The 22,820-nt window shown below is 37.0% G+C and overlaps 1 protein-coding gene across 1 annotated transcript in view; it reads left to right on the top strand.

Annotated features, from left to right (window-relative positions):
• LOC115209060 (sporulation-specific protein 15) overlaps positions 1-22,820 on the top strand; it is a 327,011-nt gene that overhangs the window by 133,768 nt on the left and 170,423 nt on the right. The gene's annotated exons all lie outside the window — the stretch shown is intronic.

Raw genomic sequence — 22,820 nt, 5'->3', positions numbered from 1 at the left:
AACCTGACTACTGAAGAAAATTAAGATATGATGTACTATACGCTGTACGTAGAACACTTTTAATCGAAATAATTTCAGTTAAGAATTTTTTTGGTGATTCTTGAGCTTCTTGGCTTTCATTTTGTCAGCAAGCTGCTAATCACATTCTGTTTGGCGACCGGGAAAGAATTTATATGTAGGCGCAGTCATGACTGTATAGTTCAGAAGTTCGTTGTGAGGCGGCATCTTGGGCAAGTATTTTCTACTATAGCCATGGTCAGACCAAAGAGTTACAAGCGAATTTGGTAGATTGTGAAAACCCATCGTGTGGGTGTGTGTGTTGGGGAGGGAGCGGACGTATGGAACTTCAGTGACATGTAAAATACTCGCTTCTGATTGGCTAAAATACCCAAATTTTGCAAACTTTAAAGGCTATCTTTTTAATTATAAATTTATAGGGAAAATGGTTTTCATTTTTCATAATTATTATACAAAACTTAATCATTATACCAAATTTGAAAACAATTGGAACAAAATTGAAGACAGTGACTCAAACCACAAAGATCCAAACAAAAAAATTCGTTTTCATCGTGAAATTTTTGATGAAGGGGAGGGGGTAAGAAGTTTTTTTTTTAAATACCCCCTCCCACATAGGTTGGAATTTCTCCGTTTTGGCGGGGATTTTTCAAATTTGTCCTTTTTTGTTTTTTGCATCACGCATTTCAGAATAAAGAGGAAAGCCTTTTCTAAAAATTGGAGGGGAAAAAACCCCCACTTAATCCATAAATCCAGGATGTCATCCCCCATCACTCCCCCTCCTTGTGCCTTCACAAGACGTCGCAAAAAATATAAATTAAAATATTTTTAAAGTTTTTGTATTTTAGATATCTGTTTTTCTTCCCATTCCATCATACCTTTGGAACAGCAGCCACTACTACAATATTTTTTTATTTATTGTCTCGTTTCGTTTTTATTTTTAATCATTTTAATCAAATGGCGGTGCCCCAGCATGGCCACAGCTTGTGAGCTGAAACTAGATAAATAAAAAAAAAAAAAATTTATTGCATTTCACATTTCGAAACATTTGTAATTCCAAATAACATTCTATATATCTTACTTAGGGTTGATATTACATATAGAAAAGTGTCCAACAGCTCGATCCTTCTTCTAAAACATGCTAAGACAAATTTCATTTCAGTTGGTATAGAAAAACTGTGATTAACAAATCACTGGTATCGCAAATAGCTGGTGAGAAATCAGGATTTATCAATTCCATTATCACTGCTGGATACTTTTCGACTGCTACTTATACACTTCTATGATTTTTAGTCCACGAGAAACTTTCTCGAGACCAGTACTGCAGTTTTGTGTCTTTCTACAGTTTATCCATGTTAAGATATACAGAATGCACGTCGCTATAACAGATTTGTAATTCATATTTTTAAAAAAACTTCTTACCCCCTTCCCTTCATCAAAAATTTCACGATGAAAACGAATTTTTTTTATTTGGTTCTTTGTGGTTTGAGTCACTGTCTTCAATTTTGTTCCAATTGTTTTCAAATTTGGTATAATGATTAAGTTTTGTATAATAATTATGAAAAATGAAAACCATTTTCCCTATAAATTTATAATTAAAAAGATATTAGCCTTTAAAGTTTGCAACATTTGGGTATTTTAGCCAATCAGAAGCGAGTATTTTACATGTCACTGAAGTTCTGTTAGCATAGTTAGCGAAGAACTCTGTTTCCATAGTAACCAAAGAGTGTTACCACCACCACCATAATAGTAGGAATTCTATTTTGACATGACGCGCCCCCCACCCCCACCCAAATCAATCCTCGCTACTGTGATAGATGATGGCAGAGGAAACGAACGCGCTATTTTCTGATTGCCTGAAAATTCTGAACAAGATCAAACTTTGAACAAGGGAGAAGGGGAATATTAAGGCACTCAGCTACGAGGTGATATCAAAAAGTTCCCAGACAAGCTCTGTAGCGCGCCAACAGATGGCAACACAAGGTTGCGTGCACAGTGAGAGATAGCAGTGACCTTCATGAGGCAGCGTGCCGAGTGATATCGCTGTGTTTACTTCGCAAGTTGTGACGTTTGTGTTTTTGTGATCATGTGTGGGCTGTAGTCCGCAATTTTGTCATGGACAGAACAAAGAGCTAGCGTGAAATTTTGCGTTGAACTCTCTCTTTACTCTTTTACTTATTTCAGTCATTTGACTGTGGCCATGCTGGAGCACCGCCTTTAGTCGAGCAAATCGACCCCATGACTTATTCTTTGTAAGCCTAGTACTTATTCTATCGGTCTCTTTTGCCGAACCTCTAAGTTACGGGGACGTAAACACATCAGCATCAGTTGTCAAGCGATGTTGTGGGGACAAACACAGACGCACAAACATATACACACACACATACATACATACATACATATATATATATATATATATATATATATATATATATTATATATATATATATATATTATATATATATATATATATATATATTTACATATATACGACAGGCTTCTTTCAATTTCCGTCTACCAAATCCACTCACAAGGCTTTGGTCGGCCCGGGGCTATAGTAGAAGACACTTGCCCAAGGTGCCACTACAGAGACATTGAGGATGTTTCGGCAAGCTTACGGTGACGAGGCAGTGGGTCGTACGCAATGTTTCGAGTGGCACAGGCGCTTCAAAAGCGGAAGAATGTCCCTAGAAGATGAGCAATCTGGAAGTTCTACTGCGACGTTTTGAAGCGTTTGAGTAGGGACATTCAGCGAAGGCGACCGGATCTGTGGGGCGCGAAGAATTGGATTCTTCACCGATCTCTCCTTACTCGTGAGTTTCTCGCCAAAAACAACATAGTATCATTTCTGCTCCCGCCCTATTCGCCCGATTTAGCAACTGCAGACTTCCATCTCTTCCTCAAGATGAAAATGCAGCTCAAAATTCACCCTTTAAACTACCGTTGTCGAGATCCAGAGCGAATAGCTGAAGGTTCTCGATTCGCTTACCGAAGACGACTTCCAGGCCGGATTCCAAAAGTGACAAGAACGCTGGGACCAGTGTATTACTGCGCAGGGTGATTATTTCGAAGATGATGTTAAAACGGCTGTGTGGTAAGTAGCTTCCTTACCAGCCACATTGTTCCGGGTTCAGTCCCACTGCGTGGCACCTTGGGCAAGTGTCTTCTACTATAACCTTGGGCCGACCAAAGCCTTGTGAGTGGATTTGGTAGACGGAAACTGAAAGAAGCCAGTCGTATATATGTATATGTATATATATGTGTGTGTGTTTGTATGTCTGTGTTTGTCCCCTCCCCCACATCGATTGACAACCGATGCTGGTGTGTTAACTTAGCGGCTCGGCAAAAAGAGACTGATAGAATAAGTACTAGGCTAACAAAGAATAAGTCCTGGGGTCGATTTGTTCGACTAAAGACGGTGCTCCAGCATGGCCGCAGTCAAATGACTGAAACAAGTAAAAGAGTAAATAAGTTGTTTTTTTTTTTTTATTAAACAAGACTAGTCCAGGAACTTTTGATATCACTTCGTATATATAAAGAGAGAGAGGGAGAGAGAGTGAAGCAGAGACAGAGAGAGTAATGTGCTACATACTTTAAAAGAATGTATCTGTTTTGACTTTCCTTAGCACATGAGTACTAATGTTTGAAATTATCTGAAACCGGACGCAATCCCGCAGAATAGTTTATGCACAGACACAAATACACATCACCTGAAATTATTTCTCATTGCATACACTTTCTTGTAATATATTTTCCGACTTCAATTGTAATACTTTTACGTTTTCAGCTGTTGCTGTCACGTTCCGTGTATCTTTTTTAAGAGTATTTCGTTTCACTTAGAAACAAAAGAAAGCAAAAAAAGATTTCTTCAAAGCTGACGTGCCATTAACGGAAAGAACATACCTATTGTCTGGAGATAAGAGAACAGTCGCCAACGTGTATTTCTGCCTTAATAGGCATCATCAGCAGGACAACTGTCCAAATATATGCCCAGTAACCAAGGCATACAAAAAAAATCTGGAACCCATTTTTTTATGATATATAAGCACACATACACACAAATACGCACATGTATAAATTTGTAGTATTCTACATAAATGCCGGCAGCATTCTAACGGCGTAAAGTGACAATTGTAAGCCTATTCATTAAAGAACAATGATACATGAAAGGCGTATTGTAGGAGCATTTGAATGCGTCCGCAGCCATTTGTATAAATGAGTGTGTAGTGCGTGACTGCGTGTGTGTATGTGTAAATGTGTGTGCATGTGTTTCGAGAGGAAAAAAGAAAGAGGAGAGCTAATAATACTCCATTTCTTCATTCATATAACATCCCATTCAAAGTATTTTTCTTTGTTAAAAAAAATGTGTACACACACACAGTCACGCACACGCACACTGAAAACCAAAAACCTGTAACACTGCTATACACTTAAACACAAACACATACCATATATATGTATATATATATACTTACACACAGACAAAGGGGTGCTGCAAAGGTCTTGGCAGGAGGATCAATTATGATTTTTTCTCAACATATTCCCCTCTCAGATTCACACACTTATTGCAGTGGTCCTTTATTTTCCTAAACTCTGTAAAAGAACTCGGAAGGTTGGACCTCCAACCACTCTTTTTTGCGATAGCCATAAAGTCAGGAACTTTTCAGCACCCCTCGTGTGTGTGTGTATGTGTGTCTGTACCCCTTGCCCAGTCACTGCTTGACAACCGGTGTTAGCGTGTTTACGTCCCCGTAACTGAGCGGTTCGGCAAAAGAGACCATGGCATAAGTAACAGGTTTAACGAAAAAATAAGTCCTAGGATGATTCATTCGACTAAAAAAATTGTTCAAGGCGGTGCCCCAGTATGGCCACAGTGTAATGACTTAAAACAAGTAAAAGATTATATATATATTTAATGTAGGATAAAATTTTTTTTCGAAAAAAATTTTATCAATGGCCAGCATATTAAAAATATCTTTAAAGGTTAAATTTATAAATTTCTAATGCCAAATATGCCGAAATTAGACACATTGTCCATAACCATTATAATTTTTTTTTTCACAATATGCACGCTACTCAAAAAAGGTCGACAGAAATTTCTAAAAGATTCCATTATTACCATATCGGACCGATTTCAGGGTTAGTTCGTAAGAACCCTCCCTTCATATATATATATATATATATATATATATATATATATATATATATATATTATATATATATATATATATATATATATATATATATATATATATGTAGGTCCGGGTTGATCCGGGTTAACCACAGTAAGTAAGGTACTCAATACATAGTAGAGTAAAATTAATTTATTATATAGAAGGAGCTTCTACAGGACTAGTACTGTTTCATTCAAGAGAAATCTTCAGGAAGCTTCCTGAAGATTTCTCTTGAATGAAACAGTACTAGTCCTGTAGAAGCTCCTTCTATATAATAAATATATATATATAATATATATATATATATATAAATGAAAAATGCATTAAATACAGTGTTCATACCAGCAATTGATCTGCCGACCGTAGATAAAAGAAATCAGTGAACCCTGGAGTTGAAAGTCATCATCACCACCATCAAGGCCATCACCACCGCCGCCACCACCACCATCATCATCATTACATTATTGGTAAGAATAGGGAGCCGAAAAAGGAGCCTGTATATACGTGGTTGCTTGTCTATATTTTACCTTTTATTTGTTTCAGTCATTAAACTGCGGCCATGCAGGAGTACCGTCTTGAAGAGTTTTTTGTCGAATGAATCTACCCTAAAACATATATTTTTTAAAGTTTGACTTATATCTTGGACTCTTTTGCCGAACCGCCAAGTTACGGGGATGTAAACACACTAATAACGGTTGTCAAGCAGTGGTGGATGATAAACACAGGCACGAACTCTCTCCCTCTCAAACACACACACACACACATTCAACGGGCTTCTTTCAACTTCCGCCTACCAAATCCTCTCACAAGGTGTTACGCAGTTTGGCTGAGCCCGGATCTATGTGGTTGGGAAGCATGTCTCTTACCACACAGTTATGCCTGCACCTACTTCTTTCCAGAAATATCAACCAAATCCCCCTTAAATAACAACTTACTATTTTTAAAAACTGTTCACTGTTGAATGCAGCATGAGTTTCAACAATATGAGGTAGTTAAGTCCTTTCATCATTAGTGTGCTCGACCATGGCTGACCTTGGATTGAACGACAACAAAAAAAAAACAACACTTCATGAGTTTTAGTAATAGATCGATCCACTAAAAATAGTGATCAAGTGTTTCTCAATTACACTCTGATATAAAAAATGGAAGACAGATTAGTTAATGTATTCTTAGGTAGACTATTCTGAAGTTGTTATTAATCTATTATTCTAAGGCGGCGAACTGGCAGAATCGTTTGCATGCTGGACAAAATGCTTAGTGGTATTTCGCCTGTTGCAAAGTTGTGAGTTCAAATTCCGCCGAGGTCGACTTTGTCTTTTTCATCCTTTCGGGGTCGATAAGTGCCAGTAAAACACTGGGGTCAATGTAATCGATTATCTCACTCCCCCAAATTTCAGGCCTTGTACCTATAGTAGAAAGGATTAATCTATTGTTCTGTCTATTTCTGGTAGCTTATTCCACCCAGCCAGTACTCACCATTTCAACTGAGCTATACTTTATTACTACTTTGACTACTCCTTATTCATATTTTATCCCGCCCGTACTGTACATCCACACTGCATACTCTATTTCCCAAATTAGGCATTCACTGGTTTCCTTCACTTTCCACTTTTCCCCTTTTCTCATCTGCAATTTTGTGGTTTAGTGGTACAATCTATATTTTTATCTCTTTCCCCTTGTCTCTCCGACAAAGGATAAGCGTCCGAAACGTGAAACTTATCCATTTCTTTGCGGCATAAAACATTTTTCACTGTTTTTTTTTTTGTTGACAGTTGACATCACGTGCTGTCACGCACAAAATGACAGCTTCCTTATTTGTTTCCTTACTTGTTGAAAATTATTAAATTTTAAACCTCTTTAAACTTTAAATTTCTGGAAAAAGTGAAATATCTCTTGAGATTCAGCTTGGAAAATTACATCATTACACCAAATTTTAAAATTTCTACAGGTGCTGCCAAACAGAAAAAAAACCCCACTGTTTGAGTTATTTGTACTTTTACTTTTTTTTTTTTTCTACTAACACAGAATATCACTAGTTCTTCCGATTCTCCTGTTTTACGAATAAAATGAGATTGCTGCCTTAGAGACGTTTTTGATCTGTTCGACTGGATTTGACCTAGAGTTAACAATAAAAGCAAGTACATACGACTACTATGACTATAGCCCTACGGCAAAGATTCTGTGTGGTCGCCGAGCTTGCTGGAAAGCGCAACAAAATTTCTTTCAAATCATACATTAGCATCTTAGTAACAAAATGAAAGAAAGTGGACACACTGCACGAGGCAATCCAAGATACACTGTATCTGGAAAAAAAAAACAGAACAAGATACTCATAGTTATATAACTTTTGACAATAAGTTTGTTCGTTCAGGTTTGGTCGGGGGTTAGAAAACAGCAATAACAAAGTATGATCAGTTCTGCTTTGTTCAGGAAGTAGACAAGCTCTGTGTGTGTGTGTGTGAACTTTTGTAGAATCAATTGTATCAATCAAGGACGCAGAAACTCATGTATCTAAGCACGCCGTGATATGGAAGGACATTTAGTAACAATTTTCTAACAAGCCGAGTGGGCCTATGATCAAACTTGTTCCATCGATGGCCATCCATTCTTTTCTTTTTATATTTTTTACAAATATTATATCTACGTCTATACTTGCTAAAGAAGATGTTCCTAGAGAATAGAGTAAGAAATTATCTAGTGCGCCGAAAACCGTAATTTCTTCGATGTGTATATTTTAAGAATCGAAATTTACGAATTCTAATTTCAGAATTATTATGTGAGTTTCTTAAAGCCTCGAGATCCGGAGAAATGGCGTTGTTTGATGCACTATATTTTTTGGGGAACGACCTAAAATATTCGGATCTTTTCTATTTGACTTCCACTTTTTAATTTCTTCAATTTTCTTCCAATTGATTTCAAATTTGGTGTACTGATGTAATTTTGTATGCTTATTATTGACATGGAATTCATTTTCGCCACAAATCAATAAATAAACAGTTAATAGCTTTTAAAGTTTGCAATCGAAAGCCACAGACATATAGGTGCCTGTTTCCATAGTAACAAACAAAGCATTGGGAACTCTCCTGTATAAAACACGTGTGTTTATGAAAAACGTGTTTGCGAAATATTTAATTTGGATCTTTTCCTTTTGAACAGCAGTTTTCAACACAATTTCTAGTTAACTAAACACTTTTAAACTTCGTATACTGGTAGAATGTATCAAAATAAAACATTTTTTTCTCTTGGCTTTCTTGAGAAAATTGTAATTTGTAAGTTTAACGTAGTTTAATTTTTCGAATTTTAACCAATCGATGGCCTCTATTGAGCTAAAACCATTTGCTGCGTCTAAAACTGAGACAACATCCTGTCACTAACCCTAACCCTAAATTTTAGCCTTTCGTTTTTTTTTCTTAATTGTTAAATTAATTTAATTGTTACGTGTGTGTCTAAAATTATTCGTTTTGTTTTTGTTTTGAGTTTTTGCTTTCGTTTTTTTTTTTCTTAATTGTTAAATTAAAATTATATTCCATTTGCTTTCGTTTTAGCCTTTGGTTTTTTTTCTTAATTGTTATCCTTAAATTAATTTAACAATTAAGAAAGAAAAAACGAAAGGCTAAAATTTAGGGTTAGGGTTAGTGACAAGATGTTGTCTGTTTTAGACGCAGCAAATGATTTTAGCTAAATAGAGGGCATAGGATTGGGTAAAAAGTCGAAAAATTAAACTACGTTAAACAAACAAATTACAATTTTCTCAAGAAAGCCAAGAGAAAAAAATGTTTTATTTTGACACATTCTACCAGTATACGAAGTTTAAAAGGGTTTAGTTAACTAGAAATTGTGTTGACATGTGCCGTTCAAAAGGAAAGGATCCTTTAACTTATTTAGTTAGTTCTTTTTTGCTCTTAAAGCCACAAAGTGTGTTGTTCACTCGGTTTTTTTTTTTCGTATTTAGATGCGTATCGAATGCATAAAACTACAAAATATGTATTGCGTACTCGTTTTTTGGTAAATTTTCACTCATTTAATGCTTAAAGCACATGCTATCGTCACAATGTAGACATTATTGTTTTGTCGCCTTACGATTGTAGTCACGCACAAAATGACTGTTTTCAAATCTTATTTTCTGATTGGGTAAAAAAATTATCAAAATTTAAACGTCTGTAACTTGAAAAAAAAAAATTCTGGAACAAGTGAATTAGGGCCCTGAGATTTAGCGTGGAAAATTACATCAATACACGAAATTTTAAAATTTTCACTTAAAATTAAGATTTCAAAAAGTGCAACCAAACATAAAAATTCAAGTTCTTTTCTTATTTAAGAAATGGTGTGTTTTTTTTTTAAAACTCGAGCGACTAAAACTCACTGAAGTTTCCTTTACTCGACCGACTCAATAACTGAGTTATGACGCCCACAACAGAACAGAAGGAAAGAGGTGAAAAAAAAAAGCACCTCTTTTAGGAATGACGGTCTGCGAAATAGTAACGGAAGTTTCGGTTAAGAGGAGGAGGTGGTGTGTGTATTCATTTGAAGACTTTATTTGTCGTCAACATCTTTGTTGCCGGTTGTCCTAGCACCAATAACAGCGAAGAACAAGTAGGTTACAGCTAAAACCGTTTCTTAGTCATCAAACTATCATCGCAGAAAAATGTAATGGTCGCCTGATTAGAAATATAGAACAGTGTACGACATATTATTATTATTATTATTATTATTATTATTATTATTATTATTATTATTATTATCATTATTATTATTATCTTATATATGACACGGTCATATACGCAGCTACTAACACACAAACACACAGATACATGAATGCATATAAATATGAGCGTGAGTTTGTAAGACTGCGTTTAGGCTCATGCGTGCATGTGTGTGTTTGTATGTGTGAGAGAGAGGGAAAGAGTGTGTGTATATGTGCATATGATTAAATACTTATACGTATATAAATACATAAATGCATATATACACAAATGTGTGTGTGTGTGTGAAAGGGAAGGAGAGTGACAGGTGGCTTGCGTGGTTCAATGACTTCTAAGAGAAATATCGTCGAGAGTGTAGTATTCCCGTTAGAGCCGTTTATGAGAATAAAGTAAAAAAAAAAAAAAAAACGGACTGAATGTGACTAACCACTCTTCAAGACCCAAACGACTGAGCAACAGGACGTAGACAATGGTTGACTGCATTGGAGAGCAACAGATTAAGAAAGCGCCGGTCGCGACTATAAGCCGTTCAGTGATGTCCCGTTGTTCTTTTGTCGCCTGTTACCTATTTATTCATTTTACGTGTCGCAGAGGACAATCCTGTGGAGAGTGGATTACTTCTTGGCAAGTTGAGATCCGTCGAAAACAAATCTATGCTATTGGCACTTTTTCCTCTTGATATTTCCTTCAACAAAGGCGGTGAGCTTGCAGAATCGTTAGCACGCCGGGCGAAATGCTTGGTATTTCGTCTGCCGCTACCTTCTGAGTTCAAATTCCGCCGAGTTCGACTTTGCCTTTCATCCTTACGGGGTCGATTAAATAAGTACCAGTTACGCACTGGGGAGGTCGATATAATCGACTTAATCCGTTTGTCCGTCCTTGTTTGTCCCCTCTGTGTTTAAGTCCCTTGTGGGTAGTAAAGAAATAGGTTTATTTTGGCATATGCTCGTGGTCAGTCATTAGAAACAGTTCTACTGTTACAGAAATTCGTCTGATGGGTAAAAATTTATTTCATCAGCAACAACCGAAAGTGAGAAAATCTATTAAATAGATAACTTGACAATTGCTCAGGAATCAAATAATGAGGATATTTATGATGTTTATAGTGGGGGAGTAATGTGGTAGGATAGCAGAAATCGCCTCCCAGCTAGCAGACCTACTTTGTGAGCCCTAGAGTGTGTTGGCAAGGGAAAAGAGATGCAAAGAGGAACAGAAAAAGAAAAGGAGGGGAAAATCTAATAGGGGCAGTTTTGCTCTAACCGTTAAAGCAGAAATTAGGAATTTAGATTTTAATCAAAAGAATGGTCAGGGGAATTATAAACTAAGTTAGAACAATTTTGGCTAAGTAAATGAAATGTATAGGTGGAGAAACTTACGAAATTTCGTGTATCACTCCTCATCCACATTGCCACCAGGATATCCAACCAAGATAAATTTCGGATATTGATTATATGTACAATATGTATAATAGACATATACTCCCGAGAAACTCATGTTGAAATTCTAAGCAGTACAGATATGTATAACAAATGCATAACACATATTCAAGATACGAAGCCGCGATCACAGGTCGCAGCCGGGCTCACGCCGGAAAAAGTTGTTCAGGAGCTGCTCGTCGTCGGCAACGCCCGTCCCGTCCAAGGTAACTCCTCACACTCCGACCCCGGTCGTGACGACACGATCGGCTTTTCGCATTGGTCGCGGTGCAAATATTAGACTGAATCCGACACATTCGGGTCGTCGCAACCGCAGCCGCGCTCCGCGCGTGGATCGAGACGTGCAGCGGCTTCGAGCCATAGTGAAGACGCATGGCTCAGTGGTTAGAGCGTCGCGCTTACAATCGTGAGGTTGTGAGATCAGTTCCCAGACAGGGCTGTGTGTTGTGTTCTTGGGCAAGATACTTTATTTCACGTAGCTCCAGTTCAATCAGCTGTAGAAATAGTTGTGACGTCACAGGTGCCAAGCTGTATCGGCCTTTCCCTTTCCTTTAGACAACATCCATGACGTGGAGAGGGGAGACTGGTATGCATGGGCAACTGCTGGTCTTCCACAAAATACCTTACCTGGAATTGTGCCTTGGAGGGGAATTTTCAAGGTGCAATCCCATAGTCGTTCATGACCGAAAGGGATCTCTATTCAAGATGTCACACGATTCGCAAAATATACACTTGCGTCGGAAATTAATTAGCACTTCTCAAATTTCTACATTTTCTTACATTTTCTTAATTTAATTAACTTATTATCAGAAACGAACTCGTTTTTAATCAAAAATTTATTAAAACATATCCCAGCACACCACATAACTGTTATTAATCGTGAAATTTAGCCAATATCTTGTTGCTCCTCCTTTGGCAGCAATGACAGCTGCTATGCGAGTCGGCATGCTGTCTATGAGTGCCTGCAGGTACTGTGCAGGGATGGCCCTCCATGCAGCAAGAAGTGCCCCAAACAGCTCGTGTCGGTTCCTGTATTGCTGCACATTCAAATCCCTACCCAATCGACTCCAGAGGTTCTCAATAGGGTTCAGGTCAGGTGACTGGCCAGGCCAGTCCATGACCGTCACCCCATGGTCCTTGAAGAAACCAGTTGTGAGCTTGGCTGTGTGGGAAGACGCGTTGTCCTGCTGGAGCACGTACTCCTCGCCACCAAAGAGGTATCCCGTACTATCTCAACGTACTTTGCTGCGTTGATGTTGCCTTCGACGGCATAGAGCCGCCCAACACCACTGTTGCTGAACGCCCCTCACACCATCAGACCACCCCCACCATGCTTCATGGTGGGAGCAATGCAGTCTTTGTTGAAGCGCTCACCCCTGCGGCGTCGCACATGGACAGGCTTGTCACTGACGAGACTGAATCGCGACTCGTCAGTGAACATCACTGTCCGCCACTGCTGCACGGTCCATGTCTTGTGGGCACGGGCCCAGAGCAGCCGCCTCTTCCGGTTTTGGGCTGTAAGGAGCGGCTTACGGGCGGCCCTACAGGATTTTAGACCAGCTTCCAGTAATCTGGTCTTGACGGTGGTTGTAGACAACTGCTTCCCTGTCATCTTTTGCATCTCCTCCGCCAGTTGCCCTTCGGTTGTACAGTGACTTTCGGATCAGCATCCGGTCCCGCTGGGTCGTCAGCCTCTTCCGTCCCCTACCCTTTTTGTCAGCTGCTGATCCGGTTTCCTCGTATTTCTTAAATAAGCACTGAATTGTGCGCCTGGCTACACCAAGTTCTCTGGCTATTGCAGCCTCCGACAGCTTCCCACGCCACGAGAGAGCCTCGTACCGTCTCTCCAAGGTCATGCGAGGTCTTGAGCCCATCTAGGAATGAACGATAAAAACCAGTTATTTTCATTAAAACTATTCATTTGAATAGTGTTATGCTATAACAAAACTGCTATGAGTTATTATTCATTAAACAAAAAAGAAAGAAAGCAGAATTTCTCACCTTATTTGATGTATAACAGAAAGTTTTGTGAACCGGAAGTGACGTCACCAAGCAGAGTGTAGGAGAATTTGTGAGGAAAAAAAATCTTGCAAATACACAAATCAATTAACCTACGAGCTGTTCAAAACGTCTTACGCGATGAGAAAACTTAGTACGGTGTGATTTCGGTCCTTGCGAGGCGCTACCTATATCTATTAAACAAAGGAAGATTTGTCTACATCCGCACTCCAAGTTGTTGTTGCACTGCTATGTCAACATCATTAGGCTGTAGACTCTCAAACTGCTCTGCAAACAAAGTTACGTCATCGTTCTACGCAACAGTGAACTCGCAACAAAGCAATAGTTCGAGATATGGCCACTAGGTGACAGCAAATACCTTGAGTGAAGAGCAAATCAAGGGTGCTAATTAATTTCTGACGGTAGTGTATTTATATTTCTATGAACTGTAACTTCATGGACTAATTTGCGTTTAAAACCTGTGAAAACCCCATAAATGATAAAATATACATGCACATACACCAACAAAAGGCACGCTGGATACATACACACACACAAACATATACGTAGATATAGGTGTGTGCGAAGGTTCTTGCATAATGTAATTAATCTATGTTGAACATGAATTTTTGCAAAATCCCAAAGCCAGTGCAAAGGAAATAACAGTTAAGAAATTTAAGTTAACTTCCTTCATCAGTGCAATCATGTTGAAGACCCGCATAGAATCATGTAATCTGGTGTATTCTCATCCGAAATAGAGGCGATGACCAGCATTTTAAGTGGATCGTTTTACAATTCTGGAAAGTCTCACAACATGAAACCATTAGTAGCGTTGTTAATCAACAAATAAAGAACATTTATCCATCAAAAGCATGTTGAGCATTCATTCTCACTGCTCGCTTGAGGACCGATGCTGGTATGTTTACGTCCCCGTAACTTAGCAGTTCGGCAAAAGAGACCGATAAGTCCTGGGGTCGATTTGCTCGACTATGGCCACAGTCAAATGACTGAAACAAGTAAAAGAGAATTATATCAATTCTCTTTTACTCTTTTCTCTTTCTCTTTTACTTGTTTCAGTCATTTGACTGCGGCCATGCTGGAGCACCGCCTTTTTTTTAGTCGAGCAAATCGACCCCGGGACTTATTCTTTGTAAGCCCGGTACTTATTCTATCGGTCTCTATTGCCGAACCGCTAAATGACGGGGACGTAAACACACCAGCATCGGTTGTCAAGCAATGCTAGGGGGACAAACACAGACACACAAACACACACACACATACATATATATATATACATATATACGACGGGCTTCTTTCAGTTTCCGTCTACCAAATCCACTCACAAGGCATTGGTCGGCCCGGGGCTATAGCAGAAGACACTTGCCCAAGATGCCACGCAGTAGGACTGAACCCGGAACCATGTGGTTGGTTAGCAAGCTACTTACCACACAGCCACTCCTGCGCCTGGTTATTGCTTACGAAAATTTTACCGTTTCGATTTGTGATCATAAACCACAAGAGTGCTAAGAACGAGATAGATAATTATTACTACAATCGGCCGAAGGCCTGACATTTTGGGGACAGGGATAGTTGACTACATAGATCCCAATGCTCAACTGGTACTTATTTTATCGATCCCAAAAGATGAAAGAAAAAGTCAACCTCGACGAAATTTTGAGCTCAGAACATAAAGACGAGATAATTAAAATTACTCCGGTGAGATGAACTTATATAATAAAAATGGAAGAAATACAAAGCATATTACGCCAATTGGAAATATGGAATTCATATAACGTGATATTTTTTTCTCGAACGCAAAATTGCCGTTAGAGCAGCAGAAATACTAGGTAAATTACCCTACAAAGCGGAAAAATTTGTCAACAAACAGCCATGGGACTCGAAGCCACATCCCTCGAGACTCCGGTTGAGTGCTTCAGCAGAAAGCTAAACTGTCCGCTGACAAATTTATCCGCAATTTTAGATGCTAAATAGCAAAATGAAAAACTACGTGTATATAAATATAAGCAAACCAGGACCTATAAGATGCAGGCTCAGCTCATACGTTGGTCTGGGACCTAGAGAATGAAGGCGGGTCAGTAACTTTCTATTGGGTACCGCACTAAAACTTCACAGCCACTTGAATTTTAAGAGGGTTCAGCCTCCCAGTGTCCAAAAGCACTTTTGATCTGCTTTGCCAAATATCTCTCAGCAGCCTCTTCTCAAGAGCATCTACCTAAAGATACCATCTAGTCGTGAAATATTGTGTGCCTAAGCCTAGCAGAACACGTCTTTGTTGGGACTAACTACAGCCGATTTCTTTGAGAGAGAGAGAGAGAGAGAGAGAGAGAGAGAGAGAGAGAGAGAGAGAGAGAGAGAGAGAGAGAGAGAGAAACAGAGAATGAGTGGGTTGGGAGACAAGGGAGACAACTAAACAAGAAGACAGCTGAGTTAGTCTCGCGACTGGAGTTTCACGCCACTGCGATCTTCAGACAAAACATTTTATCTGAAGATCTCAATGACGTGATACTCGAGTTGTGGGACAAATTCTCAGATTTAGTAAAAAAAAAAAAAAAACTACGCGCGCGAATTTGAAAGACCAACTGAAGATGAGGTACTTTTTGGTTATCTCACTCCCATTAAAAAAATTGCCATTAAAAAATTGGGTTATCTCCCCACTAAAAAATCGAGTTAATGTGGTGACAAGAGATTGGATTAAAAGAGTTAGATCCTTTTGATTCAATACTTCAACACTTTCTTGACGTTTGGCTTCCTCAATAGGCATGGTATGATTTGTTGTAAAAAATGTTATCAGATTTTTTCAGTTTTGATGCTTATTAATTTTTTCAGTTTTCATGTTTATTAATTTTTAAAATTGTTTTTGTTTTATTGAGGATTAAAGAATTTTTTTAGTTGAGGGAGATGTCCAAAAGTACTGTTGTTTCTCGTAAAACGGAGCAGGTAACCCAATTTTTTAATGGGAGCGAGATAATCTAAAAGTACCGAAGGTAATTAATGATATTTCAAAATATTCATTCCTACAGCTGGTTCAATAACTCCTACATAACAATACAACAACAACCATAATTATATAATTGTAATTGCACAAGACGTAATAATCACACACACACACACACACACACACACACCACACACACACACACACACACACACATGTATATGGGTCCTTCATATTGATAATGATCCACCACCTAGATATTTCAAACCACCTAGTTATTTCAAATTTCTCATATAAATACATACAAACTCATATCTATATATTTATTATTGTTGATATTGTTTAGCTCATGGCATACCTGACCTGGCAGATTTGAAATTGAAAGCTTTACAGCAAAGCTTATACCGTCTGTTTAGTAAAGAAACCCTTTTCTAATGTAAGCTCACGTCCTTTTATTTTTTTTTTTTTTGTCCTTGACACTAAGATACAATTCGAGAAAGATTTGCCTATATTTGTTGCAGATCGACTGTCCAGTTAGCGTCTTTTGCGTTAATATTCATAATAGTCATAGCAGTCTCTCTGCGAAAAATACGCACCATAGTTAGACTGCAGTGATTTTATTTTTGTTTTCTTTTGTTACTTAGTGTACGAATCGAATTCAGTCCTTGTTTCAATCTAGAAAAAAGCCCTACAGTCATGTTCAACATTTTGTATGAAATTTTATGCGATACTTTATAAACTGAATGTAGATAAGTTACATTATGAGATGTTTATTGTATTGTGTTACAGAAGATTATATTTTCAGAAACACGACACACATAGTTATATTCGGGTTTGTGTGAATACATATATATATATATATACAGGGTGTCCCCAAAAAATGTATACACATAGTGCTTCGGCAAAAGAGAACGATAGAATAAGTACTAGGCTTACAAAGAATAACAAATTTACAATTATTTAAGGTGTGTATACATTCTTTTGGGACACCCTGTATATATATATATATTGTGTGTGTGTGTGTGTGTGTGTGTGTGAGTGTGTGTGTGAGTGTGTGTGGGTGGGTGTATTCGTTTATTCTTTTTCTTGTTTCAGTCATTAGACTGCGGCTATGTTGGTGTATGAAGAATTTTAATCGATTAAATAATTTTGAGCCTGGTACTTATTCTACCAGTCTGTTTTGCCGAACCGCTAGCTCACGAAGATATAAACACACCAACACCGATTGTCGAGCGGTGGGATACACACACACACACACACACACAACATGCACGCAAACAAGCACACACACTCACACACATATACATATACGACGGGCTTCTTTCAGTTTCCGTCAACCAAATGCACTCACAAAACTTTGGTCGGCTCGAGGAAGTAGCTGAAGACACTAACCCAAAGTACCACGCAATGGGACTGAACCTAGCACCATGTAGTTGGGAAGCAAGCTTCTTACCACACAGCCACTCCTGCACCTATTATACGCACACACACACACACACACGAAAGCTGACAGTTTTGGGAAGGAAGGCCCGTAAGAGGTGGTCAGAGCAGGGCCATGGTAGTAATGTCGGACTCAACAAGGGATCTCTCTCTCTCTCTTTATCTATCTATCTATCTATCTATCTATCTATCTATCTATCTATCTATCTATCTATCTATCTATCTATCTATCTATCTATCTATCTATTTATCTATCTATCTATCTATCTATCTATCATCTATCTATCTATCTATCTATCTATCTGTCAATCTGTCTGTCTGTCTGGTCCATCCATCCATCTATACATACATACATGCATACATACATACACATACATACATGCACACACATGCATACATAAACGCATAAATACATGCACACACATGCATACATAAACGCTGTTTATTCAGCGTACCTCTCGTATATGCTCTCCCGATCATTTATGCGTAGTTCGTTAATCAAATTTTAGTTCGTTATCCCAGTTCAATTTTCTTCGGAAAAAAACGTTCGTTATTAAATTTATTCGTTTAAAGAACCGTTCGTATATGAGTAACTCACTGTATATATGAGCCGGGACGCAGAAATATTCAGGTTGGTGTCCGAGTATCCAATGAGGAATTCCTGGTCTTTGTCAAGGCATCCCTCAAGAAGAAGGTAAACTCGTATATAATTCCTGCTGCTCTACTGGGCCAGATATCTTGCAATTTGCTTGACTCAGGGCTTCTCAGCATTGCTAGTAAGAGGTGTTGTGGTGTAGTGTAAGCCACACTCGACTTAAAACCCTTGCTTGCGTGGGTATTGCTGACTCTTAATACATACATTATGATGGCTGTCTACTCTTTAGACGAACATGAGACCATCGCTGACAGGTTCAAGTGTTAAGTGTCAGCAATACCCACGCAAGCAAGGGTTTTAAGTCGAGTGTGGCTTACACAACACCACAACACCTCTTACTAGCAATGCTGAGAAGCCCAGAGTCAAGCAAATTGCAAGATATCCAGCCCAGTAGAGCAGCAGGAATTATATACGAGTTTACCTTCTTCTTGAGGGATGCCTTGACAAAGACCAGGAATTCCTCATTGGGTACTCGGACACCAGCCTGAATATTTCTGCGTCCCGGCACATACATACAGTGAGTTACTCATATACGAACGGTTCTTTAAAGGAACAAATTTAATAACGAACGTTTTTTCCGAAGAAAATTAAACTGGGATAACGAACTGAAATTCGATTAACGAACTACGCATAAATGATCGGGAGAGCATATACGAGTAGTACTCTGATTATGTAGCAAACATTTTTTCTGAAGAAAATTATATCAAGCCAACCAGCTGAAATTCAAGTAACAAACCACGAGTAGACAATGCACACATATAAGTGGCTGGGAGAGCGATTACAAGCAGTTTGTTAACGTCCATGGACTCATTTTCTGCAGCCTGCAACTTTTGTTTTATACGGAAAATATTTCCTTTGCTTAAAATGTAACTATGGATCGACAGAAGCAAGACAAAGTGAACTACGCGTGCACTCGCGCGCGCGCACACACATGGATACATATACATATATTTATGCATATTTATAAAATAAGAGCAAAACGCCCCCCGTCCAATGGACGGTGCTGAATTATCAAACATTTAAACCAAATTTTCTCCAAACAACTTGTCCGACCGTCCCATAGCCGCCCCCCTTTGAGAAACACTGATTTAACCTAAATTTGAGACACCAGCAAAAGAAGAAATAAAGATAGACTTTTTTTCTATTCCAAAGAAAAACGATTTTATTCACACAAATATGCAACCGAAGAGTTTAAAGTACCAGTAATGATAAGGTTGCTGACTGGGAGAACACTCTTTTGCATCTTTTTTGGTCTCTTAAATGTACTGCATTTTGTGGCATTATTTCAAGCCAGCCGGCTTTTTTTTGCGCAAACTGCGTGTGCATTTTTCTCGCGTACGCGTAGTATCGATCGCAACAGCTGATGTACTTGCGCGTACAAATAAACGTTCACACGGCTTTATCGATCGCATTCTCACCTGGAATCGATTTTGTAATTTTTTCAAGACTTATACACGCCCTGATACCGTCGGTATCTACATATCAAATTTGAGCGCAATCGGATGGAGGATGCCCGAGACCCTAGAAGACACACAGACAGACAGAACGGATTTTATATAATAGATTATTTATTATATTTATATCTATATCTCTATTATATTATATTATATATTATGTCTATGTTATTTATTATATCTATATTCATTGTTCAAATACATGTCACTGATTTCTCCAAATTATTTCTCTGAGCCCATTTTCGTCTCATCTATGCAAATTTCATACGCCATAAATGTACACTATACTCTTTTGTATGTCTTAGGACCGGATTAAAACAAATAGGAGTCCCAAGCGCTTAAAAGACTTTAGTGTACCCCACCCCCATATATATATATATATATATATATATTATATTAAATTAGAGACAAAACCACTATTAGGCAAATCAAACAATGAAAAACTTAATCCAATACATAATATTATTTAATTTATATTATTTAAATATATAACAAAATTATTAAAAAAATATAATTAATTATATTTTTTAATAATTTTGTTATATATTTAAATAATATAAATTAAATAATATTATGTATTGGATTAAGTTTTTCATTGTTGATTTGCCTAATAGTGGTTTTGTCTCTAATTTAATATAATATAATATTTTACTATAAAATTGGATTCAATCCTAAATCTGATTTTCCCCTGTAAGTTTGGATTTATTCCCTAATATTTATTATATATATATATATATATATATATATATTATATATATATATACATATATATATATATATATATATATATATATATATATATATATATAATTCAAAATATAAACAATAATAAATCATAAAATACATTTCAATTTTGTTTTTAATGAAACAAATTGGAAAATAATGTTTATCTTGTATACTTTCACTTTATTTATATTTGATAAGTTTTCTCCTATATTTTTTTTCTATGAAAAAATATTTGATCAGATCCTCACTATGACATCATGAACCTTCGAAATTATATTTCCGCTCATATAAACCACTTCGAATATTATTTTAGCAAGTTTAAATCGATTTGTTTTCTACCGTAAACCTTTTACTATTTCTGTGGTGCACTCCCCTTCCCTCGATGCCCTAAACATGTGCTTTTGTTTTTACTGACTGGTTTAATCCAGCAGCGTGGCTCAGTGTCTTCTGCTGAAGATAAAGTAGCAAAATTTCTTTTGGTGACGACGGATAATGAAGCAGAAACCTGCGTTCACAGCTGTTTTCTTGTCTGCTGACAACCAGACTGCTGTTTTTCATTGCATGTCATGTCAGTTTTGGAGAGCTTTTGATTCTTAGATTATCTCCTTCTCATTTGGACTAAATCCTAAATGCCACCAAACAATTAGTTTACACTCTTAAATGCAGAAATAATTTCAATAAATCAAGAATTTATCATGTTATATAGTATGTTCTTAAGTATGCATTTATGTATAAAATTGTGTGTGTGTGTGTATATATATATATATATATATATATATATATATATATATATATATATATATATATATATATATATATATATATATATATATATATAGATGTGTGTATTTTTCCTTTGTTAACAATTAACACGGGAAAAGTAATACTAGTGATATCTTCGAAACATGTGTAAGAAGTAAAAGAATTTGAATAAATGCGTTTAACTCCATTTATATATATATATTTGTACATATTTGTGTATATGTATGTATATATAGATGTACATATTGTTTTTGTGCGTATATATATATATATATATATATATATATATATATATATATATATATAATGGCATTCTTTCGATATAGGCATAGGCATTTTCGTCTGTCTTTATGTTCTGAGTTCTAATTTCGTCGAAGTCGACTTTACCTTTCATCCATTCGGGGTCGATTAATGAAGTACCAGTTGCGTACTGGAGGCGATCTAATCGACTATCCCCTCCCCCAAAATTTCGGGCTTTGTACCAAGAGTAGAAAAGGATATAGATAAAGCATTATATATATGTGTGTGTGTGTGTGTGTGTGTGTGTATGTATGCATGTATATATATATATATGTATGTATGCATGTATATATATATATGTATATATATATGTGTGTGTGTATGTATGCATGTATTATATATGTATGTATGCATGTATATATATATATATGTATGTATGCATGTATATATATATATATGTATGTATGCATGTATATATATATGTATGTATGCATGTATATATATATATGTATATATATATGTATGCATGTATATATATATATATATGTATGTATGTATGTATATATATATGTATATATATATATATATATGATATATCAGAAATACTAAATTTCTAAATCTCTCGTAGAGACATGTACGGTGGTGGGGCGATAGATTGACAGTATACAACCATTCTATATGATATATATTATATATATATTTATATATACATACATACATTGTGTGAGAGTAAGCGAGAGAGAGAGAGAGAGAGAGAGAGAGAGAGAGAGAGAGACAAACAGAAAGAAGGGGGATGCATGTGTATGATTTACACACACGCGAACATGCAATTGTGTTTACAAACAAAAAGGTCAGATAGTTGCTGTGACTAACACTCATACACTAACACTAGTTGGTTACTTTGTCATCTCTTAGTCTTTCCTGAGCATTTCTTCCCACTCTCTTATCTGAATTTGTCTTTCTCTATAGCTTTGCGTTTCTTTCCACTCCTACTCTATCTTTCTATTCACTTTTTCTTTCACTTCCTCACTCTTTTACTCCCTCCTTCTATTTCTCTATTAAATTCTCTTACTTCTCCTCTTACTGCTACTCCCCTTTCCTTCATCTGCTTGCTTCATGTCATTAAAACCCTTCTCACACAACTCACTGTTGGTCTAGAGTAACTCCAGCCACTTACAAAAAAAAGAAGAAAAAAACGTAAATAAATCCTAATATAGAACACAAACCAAACCCTTCAACAGCCATTCGTTGTCAAGTGTGA

Source organism: Octopus sinensis, linkage group LG3 (genome assembly GCF_006345805.1).
Source record: "Octopus sinensis linkage group LG3, ASM634580v1, whole genome shotgun sequence".
Classification (NCBI taxonomy): Eukaryota; Metazoa; Mollusca; class Cephalopoda; order Octopoda; family Octopodidae; genus Octopus; species Octopus sinensis.
This window is presented reverse-complemented; position numbering and strand designations above follow the sequence as displayed.